At 30.9% G+C, this 12,044-nt stretch overlaps 1 pseudogene; it reads right to left on the bottom strand.

Annotated features, from left to right (window-relative positions):
- LOC124371714 overlaps positions 1-12,044 on the bottom strand; it is an 85,647-nt pseudogene that overhangs the window by 52,366 nt on the left and 21,237 nt on the right.

Here is a 12,044-nt window from a genome sequence, read left to right as displayed (position 1 = left end):
ATTGATAAAATTCAAATATAAACAGATGTTTCAGAAAGTTGTCGGACTATAGCTGTCAACAGCTGTCGAAATACGTTTCGTTCTTATCATAACATTCGAATGTAAACAAACTAATTTTTCAATTTGAATTCGACTTTATTTGGTGAAATGAATGTGTTATGGGTGGTAAAAAGCATTCTAAATGTTAATTCAGACCAAAAAGCTACACCTGTTCCAAATTTCAGCACAATCCGTATAGCAGTTTCAGCGTGATTCGAGGACAAAACCTCCAAGTATCCAAATACTTTCGAATTTATAATATTAGTGGGATTTAAAAAAATATTGATTTAGTTTTATTTTTATTTTCTGAAAACCTGTCATCAACTAAACCGTATTTCGGAAGGTTTATAAATGGATTGTAATTGAGATATGATTTTATACATTCATGTAAGGATTGAAGTGACTCTCTTTATCAATAGTTAGAGCTTGACATAGTTTATGAAACTCTCTACATTTCTATAAGGATTTACCTTCTAAAAAAAAGTGAATCACAAATAAGATTCAAAAAACCAATGCTTTTAAGATGTTTTAATTCTTGGTTACCCTGATTTTTTCGAGAGTTTGAAAACCTTTATGGTTCCATAATAAGCAGGGCACCTTTAACTCCTACTCAACAAAATTATCTTAAAAGTTTTTTCATTACAACGAACTTACCGATGTTGAAAAGTTTATTGAAGAACTGCAGTACTTTGGTGCTGTACATGGAGGACTTGCAAGTCCGAGGGCTCGCGATAGATAAGAGGATCTGAAGAAGATCATGTTTGGTGGAACTCTCAAAGAACTGGTCTAAGGCTTGCCTGCCAGCCGGCTTTTCCAGCAGACTCTCCATCCAGGTGAGACACTAACTCCTGCAGTAGCTTCTCGTTGACAGCATCACTGCAACATGGGGTTATAGTCAAAACAGGGAGTATTAACCCTGCGTTTGGTCGCACTGAGTTTGAAACATTGTTTGTTGTGTATAGTTTCAAAGACAAGGCTTAACTATCGGTGAATATAATCTTATACATAAAACATGGAAGTGTTTGTAACTAATTATCTTAAAAGTAGATACAGTATCTTAAAATAATAGATTATTTATACACTATGAAGTGGGATTTTTTTACAAATCTTAAAATACTGCTACATGATTTAAAATTTACTCTGAATATATATTAAAAACACAATTATTAATCAGTATTGACAAACTAAAACACTAATATTAGTAGAATAATTAAAGTAAATATTGATTAATTTGTTTTGGTAATAAAAACAATAAAATTAATAATAGCATATATATAAAAGTAATATGCCTTAAGGAAATAGCACAGAACACAATTTTCAAACATGTCTTCTGGCCTCATAATTCATTAATTTAATTATAATTCTAAAACTTACAAATATTGTGTAAATAGCTATTAAAGCACTCCTTTACTTTGACCGCAAAAGGATCAAAGTATGAAACGGATGAATTATTTCATCAATAGTAAATTTTGTCTACTAACAATTAATAAAGTTGTGATAAAACATTTTACTTGATTCTTTTTATCTTAAACTTTTAACACTGATGAACCTACACACTTGCGTTTATTAGCCACTGTTTCATGTTTAATTATTATGAATAGCATATTTACAATTGTAAGATCTTAAAACGGTATAAAAAATCTTTATTTACAATAATTTAATCATCAACGTTAGACTCAATACGATAAAAAACAGCTGTTCTCAATTTAAAAAATAATTAAGATATTTTTTAAATAAGTTAGATATATATTATATAAGAAAATAACTGAATTTCAGCTTTAGTAAATATTTTGTGCCAGGAAAAAATGAATTAAGGAATCCTCCATAAATTGAGTTGGCACTAAAAGGGCCAACTAAATAAAGTGAATTGTAATAAAATACATTAGATTTTCAGCAATGTACCTGCAGACAGAGGTGGCGTCTGTGTAGTTGATGACCAGAGTGTAGATGTTGTTGAGCACCAAGCTGTAGATGCAGACTTGATGTCCTTCAGTTTCTGGATCACCAATAGCTCTCTCTCCAACGTCCGCAAGGCGATATCGTGCAGATATTCCGTGCAGGCGTCCAGAGTGTGAGCGGTGCTAGCACTGACACCGCCTGCTGCCGTAGTGCGTTTGTCTCCTCGCACCGCCTGCCGGGGACATGCAAACTGTCGGACTCATATATAGTGTGATCAAAACTCTTTGTGTTTATATTTACTATTTATATTTATATTTTCCTAATACTGAAAGGTCTTACAAACACAAGTATGCTGCAAAAGCCTTAGATTTCAACATAGCGGTTTCAAGGTAAAGTTAAGTACAATATTAAATAAAAATTATATTTTTTTAATGTTCTTTTTCACTATTTCTACAAACCTGTGATTACTAAAACAGATTCTTACTTTAAAAATTATATTTTCTTGTACAATGTTATGCAATTTGACTGACTAAATAACAAACTTAACAAACATTTAAAGATAAGTTTTAGAATTTTTTTCTAAACTGTTAATTGTCTCATGTTAGATTGATCAGAAGTATTTTCAATTTAGTTTGGTGATACAACAATAATAAAGCATGTTTCCTCGTAATAACATGGAAACAAAATTGGGAAGAATCTTTTTTATCATATCCAATATGTTTAACCCTAGAACTGGTGATCATTTTCCCTCCAGGTGGCAGGCCATTTTTTATTGTTTTGCACCTGGACCTTAAAAATGTTGTAAAACATAAATTTATATTATAAACCTACATGTGTAATATACTATTGTTTTCAGAGGATAGTGGAGATAATCATGGTATAAAAATATGCATAAATAATTAAAAAAAAATGTAAAAACTATAATTTTTCTCATTTTTAATTTTTTAAAAGTTGTGGAACGTACCTAAATTAGTTACTATAATTTTCAAAAATTAGCAAAAAATATAACTTTTACACTAAATGTGTCCTATTTTCAAAATGGCTAGGTGAAAACGATATCTCTGGAAAGCTCGATGATGTCACTGTGACATCACTGTTGCCAAAACAAATTTTACCATTGGAATCAGCGATTTTTTCTGTTTGAAATAGTATATGAATAGTGGTGGTAATGTTGATTTTTCATACTATACGAACTGTCAGAACACTTGCGTGTCAGATCGACATTATAATGTCGTCGTCACTACAGAACTGATTTGGATCGACATTATAATGTCAATTGCCAACTTCAGGATTAAAGAAAAAAAAGGAAAACATGTGATACAACTACTTACAATTCCCACCTGAAAAATCCAAATGGAAGCAAAAAAAGCAACATGAAAACATTTGTACCAGTTCAAATCAGCTTGTTTTTACCAGTACAGGTAATATAACATAACAGTTATATAATATAACATATATAAAGTTATATAATATAACATGTCAAATAACAACGTTCAGTACATATATATATATCAATAATAAAAAATGAAATTTAAAACTACTTGTGGTATGATTTTACAAGAGTTATATAACATAACAGTTATATAATATAACATATATAAAGTTATATAATATAACATGTCAAATAACAACGTTCAGTACATATATATAAGTAGATATGAATGTAAGGGTTCTAGCGCACTTTTGGGACAGTCAGAAAATCAATGTAAAATACTGTCCATTGAACCATAAACAAATCTAAGAAATCTAACAGGAAACCACGAATGGAAAATAACCGAATCTATAGCTGTTTTACTGTTCATTGTAGGCTTCTACATTTATAAGCTGTTTTAATGAAAAAATCCAGAAATCTTCGAAATCTTTATTCTACAAAGTTTAATTGTAACACAGTCTTTATCTTTAATAGTCTTCTTTCCAGTAACAACCAAGTGTAATTTTTCATTTTTATTCAATTCTTTAATCTTTTTTTCATCCAAAACAGTCAAAAATCTGTTCGGCAAGTGTACTTTACAATCTTCCAACTCTGCAATTATTGTAAACCCGAATTTATCTTTCATTTTCTCCAGATTCAAAATTTTGTATTTCTTATTTTCTTCTAATTCTATTAATCTCTTGTATTCTTTGAACTTTAAATCACCAACCTTATTCAACTCTTGTAACAGCGCCATTTACATAGAAAAAAAATTAATACTTCTACACTTTTAAGGTGAAAAATCAAAACTATACTTCCAAAATACACAAAAAAACCGGGGTTTTGACCCTAAAAACGTGTTTTTAGGGTCAAAACCACAGCTCTTAAGGTGCATACATACTAGAGTTTTTTAAAAAATCCTGAAAATCTACTGAATTTCTCTAATTATTGCGAATTTTTAGCTTTAAAGTTGATAATGTGAACGATATTTCTCGAAAATTCTGTTGTAAATATATTTAAATCTTAATGAAAAATCTTGGAAAAGTTAAAGAAAAAAATATTGAAAAAATAGTATTATAGAATTTAAATTACCCCCTACAAACCAATATAGTAATAAAAGTACTTTTATTACTATAAACTATACTATTTTTTCAATAATTTTAAGTCTTAGTTTACAGATTTTTCTATAATAAATAGAAGAATCTACAGCTGTTTTACTACAATTTGTGCTGATTTGTGTAAAATTCTAGTAAAATTCTCCACTTTTCAAAGTGTTAGTTAAACAAATTTTTCTTCTTTAAATAGAAGAATCAAAGGCTGTTCAACCATAAATTGTGCTGATTTTTATCAAATTTTGATAAAAATCCTTAGAAATCTACTGAATTATTGCTATTTTTCAGCTTAATAAAAAGATATTTTACTAAATAGTAAAACTTGGCACATTCAAATTTTCCCTATTTAAATGGAGAGGAAAAAGATATCCTGCCCGTACTGCAAAAAAAGACATTTTCGAACATCACTTTACTCGACATTACAATTCGAAAAATCATCTAAAAAACAAAGAAATTTATAATAAAGAATTGAATTATTTGAGGACTTGGGCTAAAGATAATCAAATCGATGGTCACGAGAAGATGTACAATATAGAAAAATTGCGTGAAACTAAAGAAAAATTTTAAGGAAAGTAAAAAAGATCTCAATCTATTTAAAGATGAAAAAATTCAATCAATCGCTGAGAAATTGTCCATTGAAACAAACGATAAAACTAAGTCTGAAATGATCGAAGAAATTGACAAAACGCTTAATGAGAAACCAGAAAATATCATTGATGTCGAAGTTTTATCCTCTATCCATGGTCTTTTCAAGCAATACATTTTAACGAATTTAAATGAAAATTTCATGTCAATTTACAAATATCTTTCTATTTTGCGTCCAGAAATTAAAAGTTTAATCGAAAAATTTCAAGAAACCGTTAAAAATATGAAGGGCTATCTCTCTTTAGAATGCGAATACGAACGTACTTTAGTGAACGGTGAAACACAAACTTGCCCAATGTACTTTACTATAAAAGCAGACGAAATCTGTGACGATTTGTATGGGTTTCTTGGAAGCAACGTGTCACCGTGCAGGACTAGGCTTGTACCCGCCTGCACGATGAAGACCGTGGAGCGACCATAATCGTAATTACACAATATTCTCCTGCCAGCTTTGATAAGAATTTTAAGTTATAATTTAAGCACCAAACAGTAAAAGTAAAATCGTAAAACAATTTAATAACGCCAAATATAATTTACACTTACCGACACCAATTTACACACACCGACACGCGACCTCCCATCACGACCAAACCCGTCCCAACATACTAACAATTTATAATTTACAATGACCCCCCTATAATTTTCCGGCACCTAACCCCCCCCCTGATTATTAAATCAATCCATAGTGTGACACACAATTCTTAAAATAAATAATAAAAATAAGACTTGCGACAGGTAATATTTCCGTCACCGCCACTCGCCGATCAGACGTCCTCACTGGTCCCTGACTCAATCTAGACTCCTCCTTATCAGACCACCGGTCCTCCATCCGCACGCGGCTTATCAGAAAGACCGGTTCTAATCGTTGATTCGGCGGTCTGATAAATGTGGTGGGCAGTCACCACAATCTCACCCCCTAAAGGAAAAAAATGGAGAGGAAGTGGGAAGGAAGAAACATATAGTTAATAAAAATTTCAATTTGGAATATCCAAAAATTTTGGGTGCTCTCCACCAATCGAAGAGCGGGTGACGACAGGAGGACCAATTACGTATTGATAATAATGATGGAACAAAAATCCAACTGTTGGTCCACTCTTGTACTAGTCACCCTTCAAGTAATGACCGAATAGGCGATCGCACCTACCGTTAATATTTTGTATAAATTCTAAAACAACGGGAAAATGTCACACACCCACCCCCCCGAACAGGAAAGAGTTCGATACAATCAGAAAGTTGTTATGTGATGTGTAGTGTATGTGAGGGATTAGGATTGAATTCTGGTCATCCTGAAAAATAAAATTGCATGTGGATTCCGTGCGGAGAGAGTGGTTTACACGCCTGGTTTTTGGCGACCTTATAGGTTGTCTTTGTTCTGCTTGCAGTCGATGTGCGTATACAGTCCTGTGGGTTTTAGCGATACTTCTAGTGAAGATAGTGTCTTCTTCCAGAGACGAGAGTTTTTTGAGGTAATGTGTTTTGGTGCTTACACTGTGGGTACGTCTCTTCTTTAGATGTTGCCGTTCTTGATCTGATGACTTCATTTGCAATTGCAGTGACAACACTGTTTCTTCACATGGTATGTATAGCTTTCAGTTATCCAATGGCCATTGTCAGGGTGGAGAATTTGGTAAGGATTAATTTATGTGGAAAGTGCTCGGAATACACATGCGCGTATTTACAAATATTCACATATTCTTAAATTAGGAATTAATTGGAATATGATAGGATTTTGACGTGTCGTGTGGCGAAGTATTGTAGTATTTTTAGTAATGAGGTAGTATATTTTAAATTAGTGTGTGACATTGCCCATGTTCCCGCAAAGCTAAGGTGCGTAATATACGGCGAAAAATTTTGGGGATGGTCGTCCAGCTGGATCATAACTTGCTTATGCGATATCCAAAAATAGCTCCGTTATATAAAAAAAATAGATCCACTTTACGATTAAAGGTCGGATACACGAATATATAAATAAGCACACAAATAACAAAGGTATCCCTAACAAGGAAAACATACATTAAGGTATAATAGTGAAATGACAAGGAAAGGTATTTTTAAATATTCCCATTTACAATCAACACCTAACTTCATATATTCGCTTGCACAAAATTCACGTAGAATGTAGACGGTTGTATATATATCTAGCAATAAATAACATTTAATTATTTAGAAACACTAAATTTTATATAATTTAATCTTATTACAACAGTAATCATCATCTTATTATAATAGATATTGGATAATAGATGGCTGGTTTTCTAGTTTTACTAATTAACTAGTGATACATTTATTACTATTTATTAATTTATACATTGATGATACGTTTATTACATTAGCAGCCAATAAGGTCTCTTTAATTCAAACCATACTAGATTATTTTAGAGTTTCCGTGTTTACAAAATCGATCTTTAATGATTTATAACAGTTAATACCATTTACAGGAGTAATTTCACATATAAATTGGGAGGTATGTTTTAACGGCAATATCAAGCCACAATATTGTATTTTCATACTATTCTGTTTGATTGAAAACATTCAAAATTATAGCTCTCATTGAAGTATATTTAATCGTATCTATTAGGCCAATAAAACTTTATTTTAGATTAATATTGATCAAAATTATAACTTTTATTCATTCGATATAATTTTAAAACCACTAGCAAAATCAGTTCATATTATATTTTGGTTCCAGGATGGGGTTGTAGTCAGTTAAAGTTGGGTAAAGTTATATTATACTGGTGAATACCATATATTTTTGTCCGTTATCCCTATGTTTCATAAATGTCTGCAATTCAGTATGTTATTTTCAGAGCTACAACATGCTACAATATTAGTAAGTACAAGTTATATATTACTTCTCTCTATAATAGTAATAAAGCTTACATTAGTTATATCCTCTTAACCAAGATTTAAAAAGGTAAGTTAACTGATGGTGCGGTAGTATAGTTGCTGGGAAATAAATATAATCTTATCGCTTTATTATCAGTACCGGAAGTAGGCCCTATTGTTTGCCTTCTGCTGGGATTTTACAACATGCTTTGAGTTTACTTAATTTATTTAGTACACTCATTTCAAACTTTGGTCTTTCATATTATCGTGAGAAAATCTCGGACAGGAAAACACTTGAGAAAGTGGAAGTTATGTTTGAGAGTTATTACATAAACGACTTTATTACTAAGCAATTTAATAAATTAACACATCGAGAACAGACAAATCATCCAAATCGAGGTTCTGGATGGACATTAAAACGCTGTAAACAACTGATTTTGAGCCTTAATAAACACGAATTTATGAACGCAGGATCATATATCGATTTACCAAAGAAAAATCAAAGATAAGAAAGCTTGTATAAATATCAAAAATAAAGATGATTATTGCTTTATTTATTCTATCCGATGTGCTATTGAAAAACCCGAAAGAGACTGCGAAAGATCAAAAACAATATGAAAAATTTGTAAATGACGAGATATTTTCTGGGTTCGACTATCCTATGTCTTTAAAAGATATACAATTATTTGAAAAAACGAAGCAGTAAAGCAAAGTATAATTATCCGAAAATGTCTGTAAATGTCTATAGTTTTGATGAAAAACTCAATATTGTTCCGTTGCAAATTTCAGAAGTTTATGACGCCAAATTAGAAATCTAATTTATTGTATGTAAAACAAGATGAAAAATCTCAATTATGTTTTGATAACAGATTTAAACAAACTTGTATTTTCTCAGTTATCTAAGTGTAAAAATAAAAAATTTCTATGCAGAAGATGTTTAAGCCATTTCTACAAATCTGGAGATTTAACAGACCATTTAGAAATTTGTAAGCAACATGAAGTTTGTAAACCAGTTATGCCGTTTCCTGGTCAAAACAACTAAATTCACTAATTATCAAAAGAAGTTTAGCCATCCGTACGTTATTTATATGGATTTTGAAAGCATATTAGAGAAGATTCCCACATGCAAAAAACAATCCGCAAAAATCGATCACAACCAAGATTCAGAAGCACATTCCATATGGTTTTACTCTATACTTAGTGTCTAATGTGACCAATCGTATGTACAAGCCGATATGTTATCGAGCAAAAAATGAAGAAGATTTGCCAAATGTTCCTGCAAAATTGTTTGAAGAACTTAATAAATTATCGAAATACATAGCTAAAAAGTATAATTCTAAGAATAAAATACCTATGAAATTGACCGAAGAAGAAGAAATTGCATATCAAAATTCAAATCTTTGCCATATTTGTGAATGTGAGGGTTTTGATAATCAAACAAGAAAAAAAGTACGAGATCATTGTCTTAACAGGTAAATTTAGAGGTTCAGCTCATTTATCTTGTAACTTGAATCTCAAATTTCCTCAGAATATTCCAGTTTTCTGTCACAATATGTCATGTTATGATACTCATTTGTACGTAAAAGAGTTGGCAAAACAGTATGGTAATGTTGATTTGATCGCAAACACCGATGAGAAATATATAAATTATTCAGTAAATTCAGGATATGGGTATGAGTTTGAAGATGATAAACCAAGAAAGTTCATCAAGTTTTCTTTCGTAGATACGTTCAGATTTATGGCATCGTCTATAGAAAAGTTAGCTAAAAAACCTCAAAAAAGATGATTTCAAACATACAAATCATTTTATACAAGATGGTCTGAACGCAATTCTAGATAGACAACCAAATGACGAAGAAGAAATCTTTAAAATTCTATCTGGAAAAGGAATATTTTCCCTATGAATTTATCGACAGTATTGAAAAACTTGATTACACAGAAGAATTGAGAATTCAAGATTTCTATTCACTTTTGACAGATGAGAGCATATCTGAGAAAGATTTTCAACACTACTTAAATGTATGGAACAAATTAAAAGTAAAAAATCTAGGAAATTACTCCGATCTCTATAACATTCAAGATGTTCTATTGCTCGCTGATATCTTTGAAAATTTTAGGAATATTTGTTTGAATTGCTATAAACTTGATCCAGCACACTATCTAACAGCTCCCAGTCTTGCATGGGATGCTATGTTAAAATTAACGAATATAGAATTACAATTAATTAGTGATTATAATATGTATTTGATGATCGAAAAAGGTATTCGCGGAGGCATTTCTCAATGTATTAAACGATATGTGAAAGCAAATAACAAATATTTGAAAGATTTTGATAAGACAAAGCCCGAAAACTATCTGTTGTACGTTCGATGCAAACAACCTTTATGGGTATGGACTTATGCAAAATTTTACCATATAACGAAATCAAGTGGATGGATCCTAAAACGTATACAACAGCAGAATGGAAAGAAACAATTTTGGAAACTCACTGGCGACGAAGATTATGGATATATTTTAGAAGTTGATCTTGAATATCCAACAAATTTGCATGAACATCACAAAGATTTACCTCTTGCTCCAGAAACATTATAACAACAAACTTTGCACAACTCTTTTAAACAAAACAGAATATGTTGTTCATTCTAGAAATTTGAAATTCTATCTAGAACAAGGTATGATTTTAAAACATGTGAATAGGGTTATTGCGTTTGATCAGAAACCTTTCATGAAAGAATATATCGATTTTAATACTAGTATGAGAACCAAGGCTATAAGTGACTTTGAGAAGGACTTTTATAAGCTTATGAACAACTCGGTTTTTGGAAAATCGATGGAAAATGTAAGAAATAGATGTGATATTAAACTAGGAAACGAAGAATTTTCAATGAAACAAGCTAAGAAAACGAATTTCAAATGTTTCAATATCTTTGACGACAACTGTATAGCGAGTCACATGTACAAACAAAAGGTTAAATTTAACAAACCGATTTACATAGGATTTTCAGTTCTCGACCTCTCAAAATTGCTAATGTACGAGTTTTATTACAACAAATTAAAGAAGTTTGATCCAGATTTGAATCTGTGTTTACATGGATACAGACAGTTATTTCCTAGAATTGAAACGAGATCCTTTTAAAATTATTAAAGAAAATATAGAGGACTTTGATACGAGCGATTATCCAAAAGATCATGAATGTTTCACTACTAAAAATAAGAAGGTAATAGGGAAATTCAAAGACGAACTAAATAGCGAGATATTAGAAGAATTTTGTGGTTTAAGATCAAAGATGTACTCGTACAAATATCTAGACAAAAATCCAGTTAGGTGTAAAGGAATTAAGAGAAGCGTTGTAAATAAAACAATAAATATCGAAAACTTGAAGAGATGTTTGTTCGAAGATAAAGAAGAATTTAGGGAGATGACTGTAATAAAAAGCTATAAACATGAATTGTACACAGTTACCATAAACAAGCTGGCACTGAACGCTAAAGATGATAAGAGAATCGTTCTAGAAAATAAGATCGATACAGTACCTTATGGCTATAAAGGCGAAGCAAAATCTAATATATTAGATGAGTTAAATAAACTTGGAAACTTTGACATGTAAATGGAAGATGATTTGATTCACTGCCACAAATGCAAGAAAAAAACGAAAAATATAGATTCAAAAAATCGTTCAAACTCAAAACGGGTTGTATAGAATTGATGCAAAATGTTCAAAATGTAAGACAAACAAGAGTAAGTTTATAAAGAATCCAAATCCAAAACCTGTTAAGCAAGAATTGAAGACTAAAGATGAGATAGAGATTGAAGCTCGAGAAATTCATGCACCAGTACGAAAAAAGTTTAAAAAGAGAAAAAATTATAACATTAGGAATTGACGATTTATGGGCAGCAGATTTAGTTATAATGTCTAACTATTCAGATCAAAATGATGGATTTAAGTATATGTTAAATGTTATTGATACTTTCTCAAAATATGCTTGGTCAAGAGCTATCAAAAGAAAAAACGGCAAGGATATTTCAAAAGCTTTCGAAGATATAGTAAAAGATGCCATAAGGATCAATCACAAACCTCCTAACCTACTTCATACAGATAAGGGTTTAGAGT

Source organism: Homalodisca vitripennis, unplaced genomic scaffold (genome assembly GCF_021130785.1).
Source record: "Homalodisca vitripennis isolate AUS2020 unplaced genomic scaffold, UT_GWSS_2.1 ScUCBcl_1894;HRSCAF=6086, whole genome shotgun sequence".
Lineage (NCBI taxonomy): Eukaryota > Metazoa > Arthropoda > Insecta > Hemiptera > Cicadellidae > Homalodisca > Homalodisca vitripennis.
The sequence above is the reverse complement of the archived record's forward strand: the minus strand, read 5'-3'. Positions and strand labels throughout refer to the sequence as shown.